Genomic DNA, 13,791 nt, shown 5'->3' with positions numbered 1-13,791 from the left:
TCCCTGGTGGCACAGTGGTTGAGAGTCCGCCTGCCGATGCAGGGGACACGGGTTCGTGCCCCGGTCCGGGAAGATCCCACATGCCGTGGAGCGGCTGGGCCCGTGAGCCATGGCCGCTGAGCCTGCACGTCTGGAGCCTGTGCTCCGCAACGGGAGAGGCCACAACAGTGAGAGGCCCGCGTACCACAAAAAAAAAAAAAGAAAAAAAAAATGACCCAGAATGAAAGCACTTGTCAACGAAAAGGTTGTTAATGATATTAGGGAAAGGATAGTAAATCTGCCCTGAAGTCCTTGTATTTTTGGCAAAGAGGTTAAGGTATAATCTATTATTAGACTTTAAGTTAAATATACATAGTACAGTTTCAAAGGAGTCACTAAAAGAACAGGTTTAGGGTGCTTTAATTTCCAAGCTCGTAAAGGTGATAAATGGAAAAGTGGTATGAAGACAAACAAATATCCTCTGTCAATTCAAAATGAAGACCAAAAAAGAAGAAAAAAGAGGCATTGAAAGGTACAGAAGCAGAATAAATGATGCATAGAAAGGGAGAGACAAAAATTAAAAAGATGGCAGAAACAAGTTCACATATTTCATTAATCTCAAAAACAAGAAATAAACTGGACTTACAATTTAAAAGATTGTCAGAAAAACAGTCAGATGGGAAAAAAAAACAAATCTAGCACTATGATGTTTTCACAAAACACATTTATAAGAACAGAAAGGTTGAAAGAGGGTGAAAAAATATATTCCTGTCAAATACAATTAGGAAGACTGCTGGACAGCCAGATTATTATCAAACAAAATAGACTTTGAGGTAAAAGGCATTATTAGTGAATTATTAGTGTCATTACTTCTTAATGACAAATATTTAATTCACTAGGAAGATTTAATATTTTAAATGTATACACATAATAAAATATCTTTCAAATATAGAAAGCAAAATTGATAGGACTAAATTGGAGAACTGATAAAGGCATCACCACAGTGGGAGATTTCAACACATCTCTCTCAATTATTGTTATACCAAGCAGACTAAAAAATGGCGAAGAAGGTTTGCATAACACAATTACCATTCTTGATTTGTTGAACATATGTAAGATTCAGTCCCAAGGTGCATTCTTTTTTTTTTTTTTTAATAAATTTATTTATTTATTTTTGGCTGTGTTGGGTCGTCGTTTCTGTGCGAGGGCTTTCTCTAGTTGCGGCAAGCGGGGGCCACTCTTCATCGCGGTGCGTGGGCCTTTCACTGTCTCGGCCTCTCTTGTTGCGGAGCACAGGCTCCAGACGCGCAGGCTCAGTAGTTGTGGCTCACGGGCCCAGTTGCTCCGCGGCATGTGTGATCTTCCCAGACCAGGGCTCGAACCCGTGTTCCCTGCATTGGCAGGCAGGTTCTCAACCACTGCGCCACCAGGGAAGCCCCAAGATGCATTCTTTGCAAGCACACATGGAACATTTACAAAAATAGACCATATAGTAGGCCTTCCGCAAGTATCAGCGACTTTCAAAGAACTGGAATTATTCAGACCACATTCTCTTTCCTCAATGTAATTAAGTTAGACATCAGTAGTAAGAAGATTAAATTGAAAAATCCCCATACATTTAGAAATTGAACCACCCATCTAAATAGCTCAATGTATCAAAGAAGAAATCATAATGCAAATGAAAAAGATGATCTACAGCTGGGAATCATCCAATCCAGTCTTATATGCCCTTGATCCAGGGAACCAGGTGGGACGGATGACCGTGAGGGCCTGACAGTGGCTCTGGGAAGCTTCAGAGAAGGACTGACACTGAAGCAGTTACGGCAAAAAGCAACCAAATACCTGACCTGTGGAGATTTCAGTTCTATTTATTGATAGGGCAAATGGTTTAAATTCCCTAGCTCGGGTTGCTTCTTCTCTGTTTAAGGATAAAAACATTTCTGGATCCTGCATGTCGCAACTAAAGATCCCGCATGCCGCAACTAAAACCCGGCACAGCCAAACAAACAAACAAATATATATTTTTAAAAAGGATAAAAACATTTCTGTGTTGCATTGCATAGTGCTGGGAAAAGAGCACACTGAGCAGAACTTGTAGCTGTTGGAAGGACGCCCCAACCTGGCTTTGGGCATGCCTGCTGGGGTGTAAGCCCTAAGTAGGCATCCGTGGTTTGTTGTATGGCTACTAACATGCAGGCAGGGCTTTCTAGGCACCACAGGAAAGGGCATTTGATGCCTGAAGGCAGCTGGCTGCAATTTAGTTATCAAAACGATCATCCTCCACTCAAGTGGTCAGACTCACAGGTGAAATGCCTTTGAACTGGTGAGCTAAGTGACTGTACCCTGGGCTTCTCTTTCCTTCCAAAATCCACTTTCATTCTTCCACTTTCTCCTAGTTTCCCTGGAGGAGGGCAGGGTGGGAGAAGCCTGCATTTGTTTTCCTGCCTTAACAGATTGCAAAGATTGAGGGGCATGTCTGTGCCAAGCACTGTGCAAACCTGCAAGTCCATGAGCCCCTGCCATTTCAACCCTAATCTTCTAGTATGTCGACCTAGAGTCTATGCTGCTTTCTGCATCCATGTCCCTTCGTGCCAGGGTAGGACCCACCAATCCAAATTCTTCTTCAACTTATTAAAATTAGAACACAAGTCTGTAGATGCTAGAGAATCTTTCCTCTATTCCTAATTCACCAAATCAAACTCCTTCATATCATTAATTGAAATAATTAATCCTAAATGATTAATAAAATTATAATGGAACAGAGTCAAACCTCCCACTTCCCAAATGCAAATGAGTAAGTGCACAAATTCCTGCATGAGCCCAAATGCTGATTATTTCAATCTTTTGTGGAAGGTACATAAATATGAACTTTTTAAACCAGTTTTTTGTGCAGGTGGGATTGGACCTGTTAAAGGTGTTAAAACTAGAAAGCCCTGTTTGGCTTTCTTATCTGAATTTTGAAGTATAGCTAAATTTCCTAGAAATTTAAACTGTGTTGTGTGCCTCTTTCAGGTGTTGGTAACTGATGTTTACTTCTGAAAATAGAATTAATTCACAAACAAATTACATTTCTAACCAAATCCTGCAACCAAGTTATTGTAAATATTCTGTTGCTCTTCATTTTATATACAATTCAAAATAGGTAGAAAAAAGAAGCATCTCTCTCTCTCTCTTTAAAAGGCAATTTTCGGGCTTCCCTGGTGGCGCAGTGGTTGGGAGTCCGCCTGCCGATGCAGGGGACACGGGTTCGTGCCCAGTCTGGGAAGATCCCACATGCTGCAGAGTGGCTAGGCCTGTGAGCCATGGCCGCTGGGCCTGCGCGTCCGGAGCCTGTGCTCCGCAATGGGGGAGGCCACAACAGCAAGAGGCCCGCGTACCACAAAAAAAAAAAAAAAAAGAAAGGCAATTCTCAAAAATGAATTGAGCTGAATAATAACGTGTCTGAATAATATCAATGAAAAGAATAGTACAGCACATCCTACAAGAAAATGGAGGCATAAGATTAATGTGTCTTATTTAAGAAATATCTGGGTTTGGGGCTTCCCTGGTAGCGCAGTGGTTAAGAATCCGCCTGCCAATGCAGGGGACATGGGTTCGAGCCCTGGTCCGGAAAGATCCTACATGCCGCAGAGCAACTAAGCCCGTGCGCCACAACTACTGAGCCTGTGTTCTAGAGCCCGCGAGCCACAACTACTGAGCCCATGTGCCACAACTACTGAAGCCCGCGCGCCTAGAGCTCGTGCTCTGCAACAAGAGAAGCCACCGCAATGAGAAGCCTGCGCACCATAAGGAAGAGTAGCCCCCGCTCACTGCAACTAGAGAAAGCCCGCGTGCAGCAACGAAGACCCGATGCAGACCAAAAAAAAAAAAATCTGGGTTCTAGAATAAGAAGGTGGGAAAACACAGATGCATTACTTGAGGCAAGAAAATGATCCAAATGGAGACTATTCTTTTGTACTCCAGACAAAATTGATATTATTTGCCGGTCTATTTTCCCACTTGCTCCTGGCCAATACTATAATTAAAAGGCCTCCCTCCAGGGAACTCCAAGTGCTTTGGAGACACGGTCTAATTAATCCTCCTCGGTTGCCTGTAATGTCCACAAGCTCCAGGCCCTCATCTGCTGGAAGATGAGGCAGCCCCGTCTAGGTACATGTGGCAGATCTTTGGGTGCGGCTTATGGGAAGCGACAGCGGCTATTGAAACCAGCCTCTATTTCCCAGAGGCTGTGAATGCAGTCTCTCTTCAGTGCCAGGGTCAGCGTATACCAGCCAAAGGGCCAAACCCCGCCAGTCGGCAACTTATATGCATAATCTGCAGATTCGTTCTTCCGTATAATTCTGTGTTTTCTCTTATCGTGGCTGGAGCCAGGCCTATCGGTAGGTAGGGGTGTGTGTCAGAGACTTCCAGCCAGTTCGTCTTCCTGAATGAATCTTTTTCCTCCTTGGATGTTGCTCTGTTTCTTTTATCACTTAGTTGCCCTTTTCTGCTTTTTTCCCAATTTTATCTCCTATGAGGCGGGAGACATCATTACTAGGTTGGCTGCATTGATGATGATTGTGGGTTCTGTTTTCTGTGCAGGTCTGGTCCTGATCATGTTAAACATCCTTTGGGCCATTTCAACTCCAGCAGCTGTGTCCACTGCAACTCTAGATTTGCTTCAATACTGGGTAATTGGAGTCCATCTTAGAACCCCCAGAATGTCGTCTGTTTCGTTAACTTACTCCTGTATACTTTTTATTTTCCCATCTGTCATTTTTTTCCTCACCCATATCATTGTTTGAGGTCTATGAAGAGGATAAAACATTGAGACAGGCTTCTAATGAAGGGTTGCAGAGCCAGTGCTTCCTAAAATCCTAAAGAATATATATACATATGTGTGTGTGTATATATATATATATATATTTAAGTTTTATTCCTTCATCCACAACATAATTGTACTTCCTTCTCCTTTTTTTTCCCCTGGCCATGTGGTATGTGAGATCTTAGTTCCCCTACCAGGAATATGAACCCACGCCCCCTGTGTTGGAAGCACAGAGTCTTAACCACTGGACTGCTAGGGAAGTCCCAAGAATATTTTTTATTTTATTATTTGTTGTACATCTGATAGTCATATAGCATATTGATACACTCAATATGATCTTTAATACTGTGAAGAAGATATGATGGTAAGGACTAGCTAGCCTCATGTCACATAATGAAATGAAGCTCAGAGAGGTTAAGTTTTGTGTTCAGAATCACAGAGGTCAAATTTGGATTTGCTTCTTATAATACCAATTTTCTTCCCACTCTCTTCTGTCAATATCCATTCTCTTTCCATTACCGCCTGTCATTTATTCAGTGGTTATATGGTTATTTACTTTATGTCTTGTTTTGGTGCCAGACACTGTGCTAGGGCCTAGATATACAAAAATGGATAAAGACTCTGTTTTACTGTAAAAAAGGGAAAGGAGATATTTTTTATGGGAAAGGGCCATGTAAAGCGCTGATGCAATACTGTGTGATTGAGGCTGAGATTGGATGGTATGTACAAGGTGGAAATAGAATGACAGGCAGAGAAGGGAAGAGTATACGCAAAGACAGAAATATGAACAGAAATATGAACCAAGGCTACTGAGGAACTCTAGTTCAATCTGCCAGGGGTGCGTTGGGAAGCAACAGCGGTGGGGGGGGACGGAGTGGGGAAGGTGGAGAGACCATTAGAAGGCCTTGTGTGCCATTCTTTTTTTTCCCCCCATTGGAGTATAATTGCTTTACATTGTTGTGTTAGTTTCTGCTGTACAATGGAGTGAATCAGCTAGATGTATATCTATATCCTCTCCCTCTTGGACCTCCCTCCTACCCCCCATGCCACCCATGTAGGTCGTCACAGAGCACAGAGCTGAGCTTCCTGTGCTTTAAAGCCTGTTCCCGCTAGCTAGCTATTTTACACATGGTAGTGTATATATGTCAATCCTAATCTCCCAAATCGTCCCACCCTCCCCTTCTCCACTGTGTCCACAAGTCTGTTCTCTATGTCTATGTCTCTGTTCCTGCCCTGCAAGTAGGTTCATCTGTACCATTTTTCTAGATTCCACATATATGTATTCATATACGATATTTGTTTTTCTCTTTCTGGCTTACTTCACTCTGTGCCATTCTAAAGAGTTGTTTGGACTTAGGTCCTCAAGGTCATGGGGAGTTACTGAAATCTTATATGCAGGAAAGTTGCGTGATCAGATCTGCTGATTTTATCAAGCTCTCTCTTCGTCTTCTTTGGGTCTATCCCCCTGGCAAAGATGGAGGAAGATGAATATGCTTCATGTTGGTAAGAGGGCATTGAAGTGGAAATTCTTTCAGAATGTTAGCAAAAGTGTAAAGGGATATATGCTTGCTGGAAGGAACTTTGGCAATATGTTTTCAGAGCCTTAAAAATGCTTATTGTATTTGACTCAGTAGTTCTGCTCCTGCAAATATATTTTAGGAAAATTTTCTCAAAATGAATATTCCAGGGCAAAGTGGCTGTTTGGGTGACTGTTTTTGAATAGCAAGGCACTAGAAATAACCTAATATATCCAACAGTGGGGTAGTAGTTAAGAATACAACATACTCTCGGTACTTCCCTGGTGGCAGTGGTTAAGAATCTGCCTGCCAGCGCAGGGGACACGGGTTCGAGCCCTGGTCCGGGAAGATCCTACATGCCACGGAGCAACTAAGCCTGTGCGCCACAACTACTGAGCTTGCGCTGTAGAGCCTGCGAGCCACAAATGCTGAGCCTGTGCACCACAACTAGAGAAGCCACCGCAATGAGAAGCCCACGCACTGCGACGAAGAGTAGAGTCTGCTCGCTGCAACTAGAGAAAGCCTGCGTGCAGCAGCGAAGACCCAACGCAGCCAAAAATAAATAAATAAATAAATTTATTAAAAAAAACAAAAGAACATAACATACTCTCATCCCTTTACAACAAAACTGATGAAAACATTCAAATATAATGATATAGTGGACAATTGCACAGCGCTTTGGCTGCCTGACATCCATTTATGCTTACTTTAATAAAAGAGCCTTGCTTTCTGTCTTGCTCTGGAGGTGGAACAGAGGACATAGTTTAAACCAATCAGAGACTGGTTTGGTCCCAGACACTGGTTCAGAGGAGATCATGAGACCTAAGCCAGTCTAATCATAGTGAATCTCAAGAATTATTCCTGAAATGTTCGGACAAAGATGCACTTATTTCCTGCTGGATGTGGACAAGTTTGTGGTAATTTGTTAATAACAGAAACCTAATACAAATCTAATACAGATGCTAGGAGTGGCAACATTTTATTATAGAGTTAACCATAGAACATTTTGGAGGATGTGATGGAACTTGAGCTGTCTCTTTAAGGTTTTTTTTGCCTTGTGAAGAAATGTCAACTCAGCGCTTCATTTATGAATTCAATGAGTAAATAGAAGATGATTTATTTTGAGAAATTCTCTCCTTACCTTAAAATGTAGCTCTCCTATGTAATATACAACATTGAGATGCTAGAACAAAATATTGAAGTCCCCAAAGATTCAAAGTTAATCCCATCATCGCACTCCGGAGTAATCTTTGTTAATTGAAATGAAAAAATCATTTTCCCCCAAGATTGGTTGAGTTTCAGTGACTGAAGCTCCAGAATTGTGGAATGTGAAATTTAGACAGCAAAATGCAACCTCAGAGTGTGAGTTTGCTGATTCGACTTATGTGACCTCAAGCAAAGTCTCCTAAAGTTACTTCTCCGAAAAGCATGGGCTGATTTCCAAATCTTAATCATTCTAGGCTTACTGTATGATGAAGATCTGACACATCTGGCACAATATGAAGTGAATATTTTAGGAAAAAATTTTTTTTCTGGGTATAGATTTTAGCCTCTGTTTGTCTGGGGAATGTTTCCAGACACACTTGGCTGTTTGGGGATTTTAAGATTGGAGGTGACTGGCACACCCCAAGGTCAATGCTGTTCCTTGCAAAACATAATAAAAGCTTGTGGGAGGCCGAGGGCCATGTGAGAAAATTAAATATTGATTGAGGAGGGGAGATGATGTCTTGCAATGTAGTTATTAGGCTCAATTCAGTGCTGTTAATTTGAGGGCTCACACTTTCTCAGAAGATTATGCCAGTTAACAATACGTTATTGAAGTCTGGGCAGCTTTTGTACTCTGATCACTGTATCCTCTTTTCTCAGCCGTAGAAGACTGCTTTGCCCAATCGATTTGGTTTTATTGAACATGCTTCATAGAAGCACTCAGCTCAGATATCATCACTTTCAGGAGTTTGTGATACTTGGCAAAGTCAACTTTCCTTCCAAATACCCTCTTGCTATCAAGAAATCGGGAATCCTAAAACTAATCATCCCCATTTCCAACTCCCACAAATTTTAATGGGACCTCAGAAATGGAGAAGAAAGGAAATTCATTCTTTTGCTTTCAGTGGTCCCCTTTCTGCCCAGAAACTATTTAGGGCAGTGTTATTTCCAAGAAAGTTGGAATTGACAAGACCCATGAACATGGGAAGAGATTGGAAGTATCTGTAACACAGAACAGACGATAGAAAAAATCCTCCATAAAATTGTAGAACTTTCTGGAAAGGGCCTTAGAAACCACCTAGTGTAGTTACTTCATTTTACAGATGAGTAAATTCATATCCAAAATGTCTGTGACATGCTCAAACTTCATAGCTAGTTAGTAGCAGGGCTGGGAAAGTAATTTGAGTGTCTTGACTGATTTTCTTCCAGTACAGTTGCCTTGACTGTGGATAGGGAGAGTATCAGAGCCATCAATGCCTTTATGAACATTTACATTTATAAAAATCCAAATTTTCATTAGATAACTTTCCTCCAACCTTTAAGTTTTAATTTTATTTTTTACAATTTTTAAAGGTTACACTCCATTTACAGTTATTACAAAATATTGGCTATATTCCCCGTGTTGTGTAATACATCCCTGTAGCCTATCTTACACTCAATAATTTGTACTTCCCACTCTGCCACCCCTAAATTCCCCCCCTCCCACTGGTAATCACTAGTTTGTTATCTATATCTGTGAGTCTGCTTCTTTTTTGTTATATTCACTAGTTTGTTGTATTTTTTAGATTCCACATATAAATGATATCATACAGTATTTATCTTTCTCTCTCTGACTTATTTCACGTAGCATAATGCTCTCCAAGTCCATCCATGTTGCTGTGAATGGCAAAATTTCATTCATTTTAATGGCTGAGTAGTGTTCCATTGTAAATATATACCACATCTTCTGTATCCATTCATCTGTTGTTGATGGACACTTAGGTTGCTTTCATATCTTGGCTATTGTAAAATAGTGCTGCTATGAACATTGGGGTACTTTCCTCCCACCTTTAAATGTCATATGCAGGTAATATACAGACTTCTGAAAAACTTGGACATGGTTTTACAGCATTTCCTAACAACTCTGCTTCATAGAGAGGGAAGTTTTTAATTGTCCTCATTTCACTGAAGACAGAATTGAGAGCCAGAAAATCTAAGTGGCTGGTCTCGAAGAGCATAGCCATTTATGATAGGCAGAGAGATGCTCAAGCCTTGGTCTTCATAGTCTTATTTCAGTGCTCCTTCTACTGCTCTACGCAGCCTCCATGGCTTACTCTGAAATCTGTCTTCCTATGAGACTGCGGGCATTTACTTCTCTCATTGTTTTTCCTTCTTCCCCCAATCCATATGCCCTGGAAGAGGCTAATGTGTGCTTAATCTTTTAGCATAAACTGTGATTTAATGCTCATGTTTAAAATTGAGGAGAGAACTATGATACTATTTCTGGCTTCTCTGGGCATGACAAATATTGTGCTGACGACTTTACTCAGTGTTTGCAATCTGTTTCATTATGGCTAATATGAACATGACATACAATATATGAGTCATTTATAAATCCCTCTAAATTTACATTTGGTGATGTTCCTTGAAGCCTGCTCAGTGAATACATTCAGCCTTACCTATGATAGGAACCATGGTACCTTAGAAACATTTCCTTCCCCAGCCATCCTCTGTGACCAGCTTTCTTTCCCAATGAAAATCACTCTGGTTGACAAGGGCTTCCAATGTGGAGCTTCCTTCTGAAGTGATTGCAATTTATGTTTCCAATCAAAATGGTAACAATTTGTGCTGTCTTATGGCTCCAGAGCTGCTGTAAATTCGGGTAATAGATTTCTCAGTGCCTAATAAGATAATTGCACTGGGGAGAAGATTAAAGTGAATGCTGGGAGCTGTGAATGCAGTGCCCCTCCATCCTCCTGTTCCATGTGGCTTCCAGGGCGACCTAGAAAATAAGGCTGGAGGAAGACAGCTTTAAATTCCTCATGCTAAATTAGTTCTGAGATGCTTCTGGGCAAAGACTGCCAACTGAACTCTGTTTTCACAGTGGAAGTATTTATAATGAAACATAATGAAGTAAAATTTAAGTCCTAAATTGCCCCAACACGGAAGCACTAAAATTGCAATTCTGGTTATAGTGACACCTCCAGTTATATGGAGGTGAAGTAATTCTCTTTGGAAATTGACTTCACTTTGAAGAAATGAATACTGGCTAAGGGTTACGACACACACACCAGGAGCTTCAAATCCGTTCTCCTGTGTTACTGCTGACCTCAGACAAGCACGTTAGACTCACCATGTCAGTTTCTCCCTCTACAGGCAACGATGCTTAGCAACAAGCGCTGTTCTGGGGCTTATGCATTGGCTGTGAAACACAGTCAAACATTTCTAGAAAGGAAAGTGCTGAGTACAGTTTGGCAGTTTTTGCATCAGTGGTGGCAGTTAATAGGATGTAATTTAAAAAACCCTGTGCGATCACCCTCATGTAGGTGACACTCATTGCCGTTGTTTCAGAACTAATTCCCAAAAGCAAAGAAAATTTCTGACACAAGCTATTGGCTGCTTTGATCTTTAGTGAATGAACTAATTTGTTTCTTCCTTTATTCAAACAGTATTTACTACATACTTACTGTATACTGGGTATGTGAATATGACCGACGTGGTCATTGCCCATCCGGAAATTAACACAGTATAGAGTCATTTCTCTGTATTCAGGGCAGTTTTGTTCTGTGGTCACTGAAAACACTGAGTTAGTGAGTACTTCACCTCTGTGCCCAGGGGAAATACAGGGCTAAGTTTCTATGAGCCTCTGGTCACAATGCTTTTGTCAACTGGTCAACACATAACCTTGTTTTATGTGTGTTTCTGTTTAAAGACTATAACTCACACCTGAAAAAACCTTACCGAACACATTTTCTCTGTAAGCAGTACTTCAGTGCTGCATTTGGGGGCCATTTAAAATGGTGAAACAACCAAGAAAAAACAGAAAAGATGTGAAAAAAGTGGTTTTGAATATACAGTGAAAAGGACACCTGTTTATAGCCTGACATGAAATAAGAAGGCAGAGCATCACCTTGTTCCACCTCAACTGAGAATGTGCACACCAGGCGACTTGAATTTTTGCTGCTCTGAGCATGTCCACAAATGATCGTGAAAGTGCCTTGAGTGTTGATTTGGGGGATATAAACACATTTCAGTGAGTAGGTGAATTTGCAAGTACAGAATCTCTGAATAATGAGAATGGACCTTAGCTGCTTCAATCTCAGCTTAACTCTGGCCTTGAAATTAGGGCCACCCAACCTTCAGCTGGAAGTTCCCCATCCCCACCCCAGACATATCCGGCCCAAATAACAGGGTGAGAGGAGTTCCTGGCATGAGGATGTACTGTTGTAGTTGGGAAAATGAGTTCCAAGAGACTTGAGTTACCTCGTGAAAAGGGTGTTTATTATAAGAACACATTTGGAATTGAAGGCAGCTTGAAGGACCCGCTGTCTTACCGGTTCTCACGACCGTGTAGTTCTTTCTCTAGGCATTTCTGCTCTACCGCCCGCCAGCTTCATCCTCCTTTCCACCAAGCCTGACCATCTCGGCTTAGTTACTACTTGTGCTTTCTCTTGACTCCAGCTTGAATTGTGCCCACCATGGCTGCCCTGCCCCCCCTCATCCCCTTGTGGCTTTAGCACCCTCTGAATTGGCCCCAATTCTCCACGTTTCCTAAATGTCAAAGAGGGGGAATTCGAGGGTCTCAGCTCATTATTTCACTCTAGACTGTGTCATTTGTTCCTGTCCAGTCTCTGGTCATATTCCCACCTCTGAGAGTGGACATGGCTGGGGCAAGAGGTGGGATCACGTGACACAAAACACAGAGACCCAGGCATCACTAGTACAGTCTTGTCCTTGCTCGAGTGTGACTACCCCCTGCCTCATACTTCAGATGCTAAAGTCTGAAACCACAGTGTGAGCAGGGCCACGCTCCCCCCGTCAGAGTCTCGCGGGGAGAATCCTTTCTGACTCTGACGGCTTTTGGTGGCAGCTGGCGTTCCTGGGCTTCAGTCTGTATCACTCCAATCCTGCCCCTCTCCTCTTCTGAGTGAGTTAAGTCTCCCTGTGCCTCACTCTTATAAAGACACGTGTGATTGGATAGGACAATCCCCGATAATTGCCCCATACCAAGATCCTTAATTTACTCACATCTACAAAGACCCCTTTTCCTTATAAGGTACCATTTATGGGTTCCAGGGATTAGGACTGATGCCTTTGGGTGGCCGTTACTTAATCTACTACATTACCTCCTAAGACTGTTGTGAGAATTAAATCTGTTTACTCTTGTAAAGTTTTTAGAACAATTTTAGACTTGATGAGCTCTCAACAAATGTTACCAAAGAAGAAGAGTGTATGATGATCTTAGACAACCAGAAGGCTGACACAGTGGACACTTGTCACTTTTGCTTGGCGGTCTAGCATCTGGATCCCATTTATGTGTTAGAGGAGTGCCCTACCGTATAAATCTTGGTGAAAAAAGTGGCTAAGGGTTATGCCAAGTTGTCTTCCACTATGGAAGCTTTAAATGCCAGATACTTGCTTTCTTTCCTCTGTGGGAGGAAGGAAGTGGGCCCTTAACCCAGGCTTAACCAACATGATGCCTCCATCCTGTACAAAGATACTGAGATCACAGTGGTTCCAATGTGGCAGATTGTCCCAGTAGAAGCAGCATTGGTTTCTAGAAGTTACAGTGGCTGTATTCCATGTCCTGGGCTGCATTGTCTTGTGGGGGAAATGAGTCCTCACTGCATTAGTTTTTAGGGAGGAATTTAGCTGTGGTGGCTACTGCCTACCCACATTGGTTCCTGGTTTTGCAGCAGGACTGTCCAATATGATATACGCAAGTCACACATAGCTATATAAATTAATTTAAATTAACTACAGTTAATTTTTGTTTAATGTGCACCAGCCACATTTAAAGTGCTCTACAGCTACATGTGTATTGGACAGTAAGAATATGGAACATGTCCTGTCACTGTAGGAAATTCTATTGGACAGTGCCATTCTATAGCCTTCCAGTAATTTTGTGATTTCTCAATATTCTTTCAGTCATACTGTTCCTACTTAAATCAGAGATCATTTCTGCAACAAATATTTGCCTTCAACAAATAATCTTGATGATGCTGACATTATGGGCATTATCAGCAGCAGCGTATTACTGTGATTTACTGCTGGGGTAGAAAATCTTTTTAGGGTACATGGCAAGTGTACTTTCAGAATTGCTATCAGCGTGTGATGCTCATCCCTGAGAAATGGTCACATAATTTTCAGGTTGTTAATTTGGGGATGTAACTCCAGGGACCTGAACATATACATATCTTATGTGGGAAACAAAAATGCTCTCTGGGAAACTCAGATTAAGGTATATATCCATTGATTAGTAAGATGCTGCTTCTTCCAGGCCATTTAGCATTTCAGTAAAATGTT

Source organism: Grampus griseus, assembly GCF_964374135.1.
Source record: "Grampus griseus genome assembly, chromosome: 18".
Taxonomy (NCBI): domain Eukaryota; kingdom Metazoa; phylum Chordata; class Mammalia; order Artiodactyla; family Delphinidae; genus Grampus; species Grampus griseus.
The sequence above is the reverse complement of the archived record's forward strand: the minus strand, read 5'-3'. Positions refer to the sequence as shown.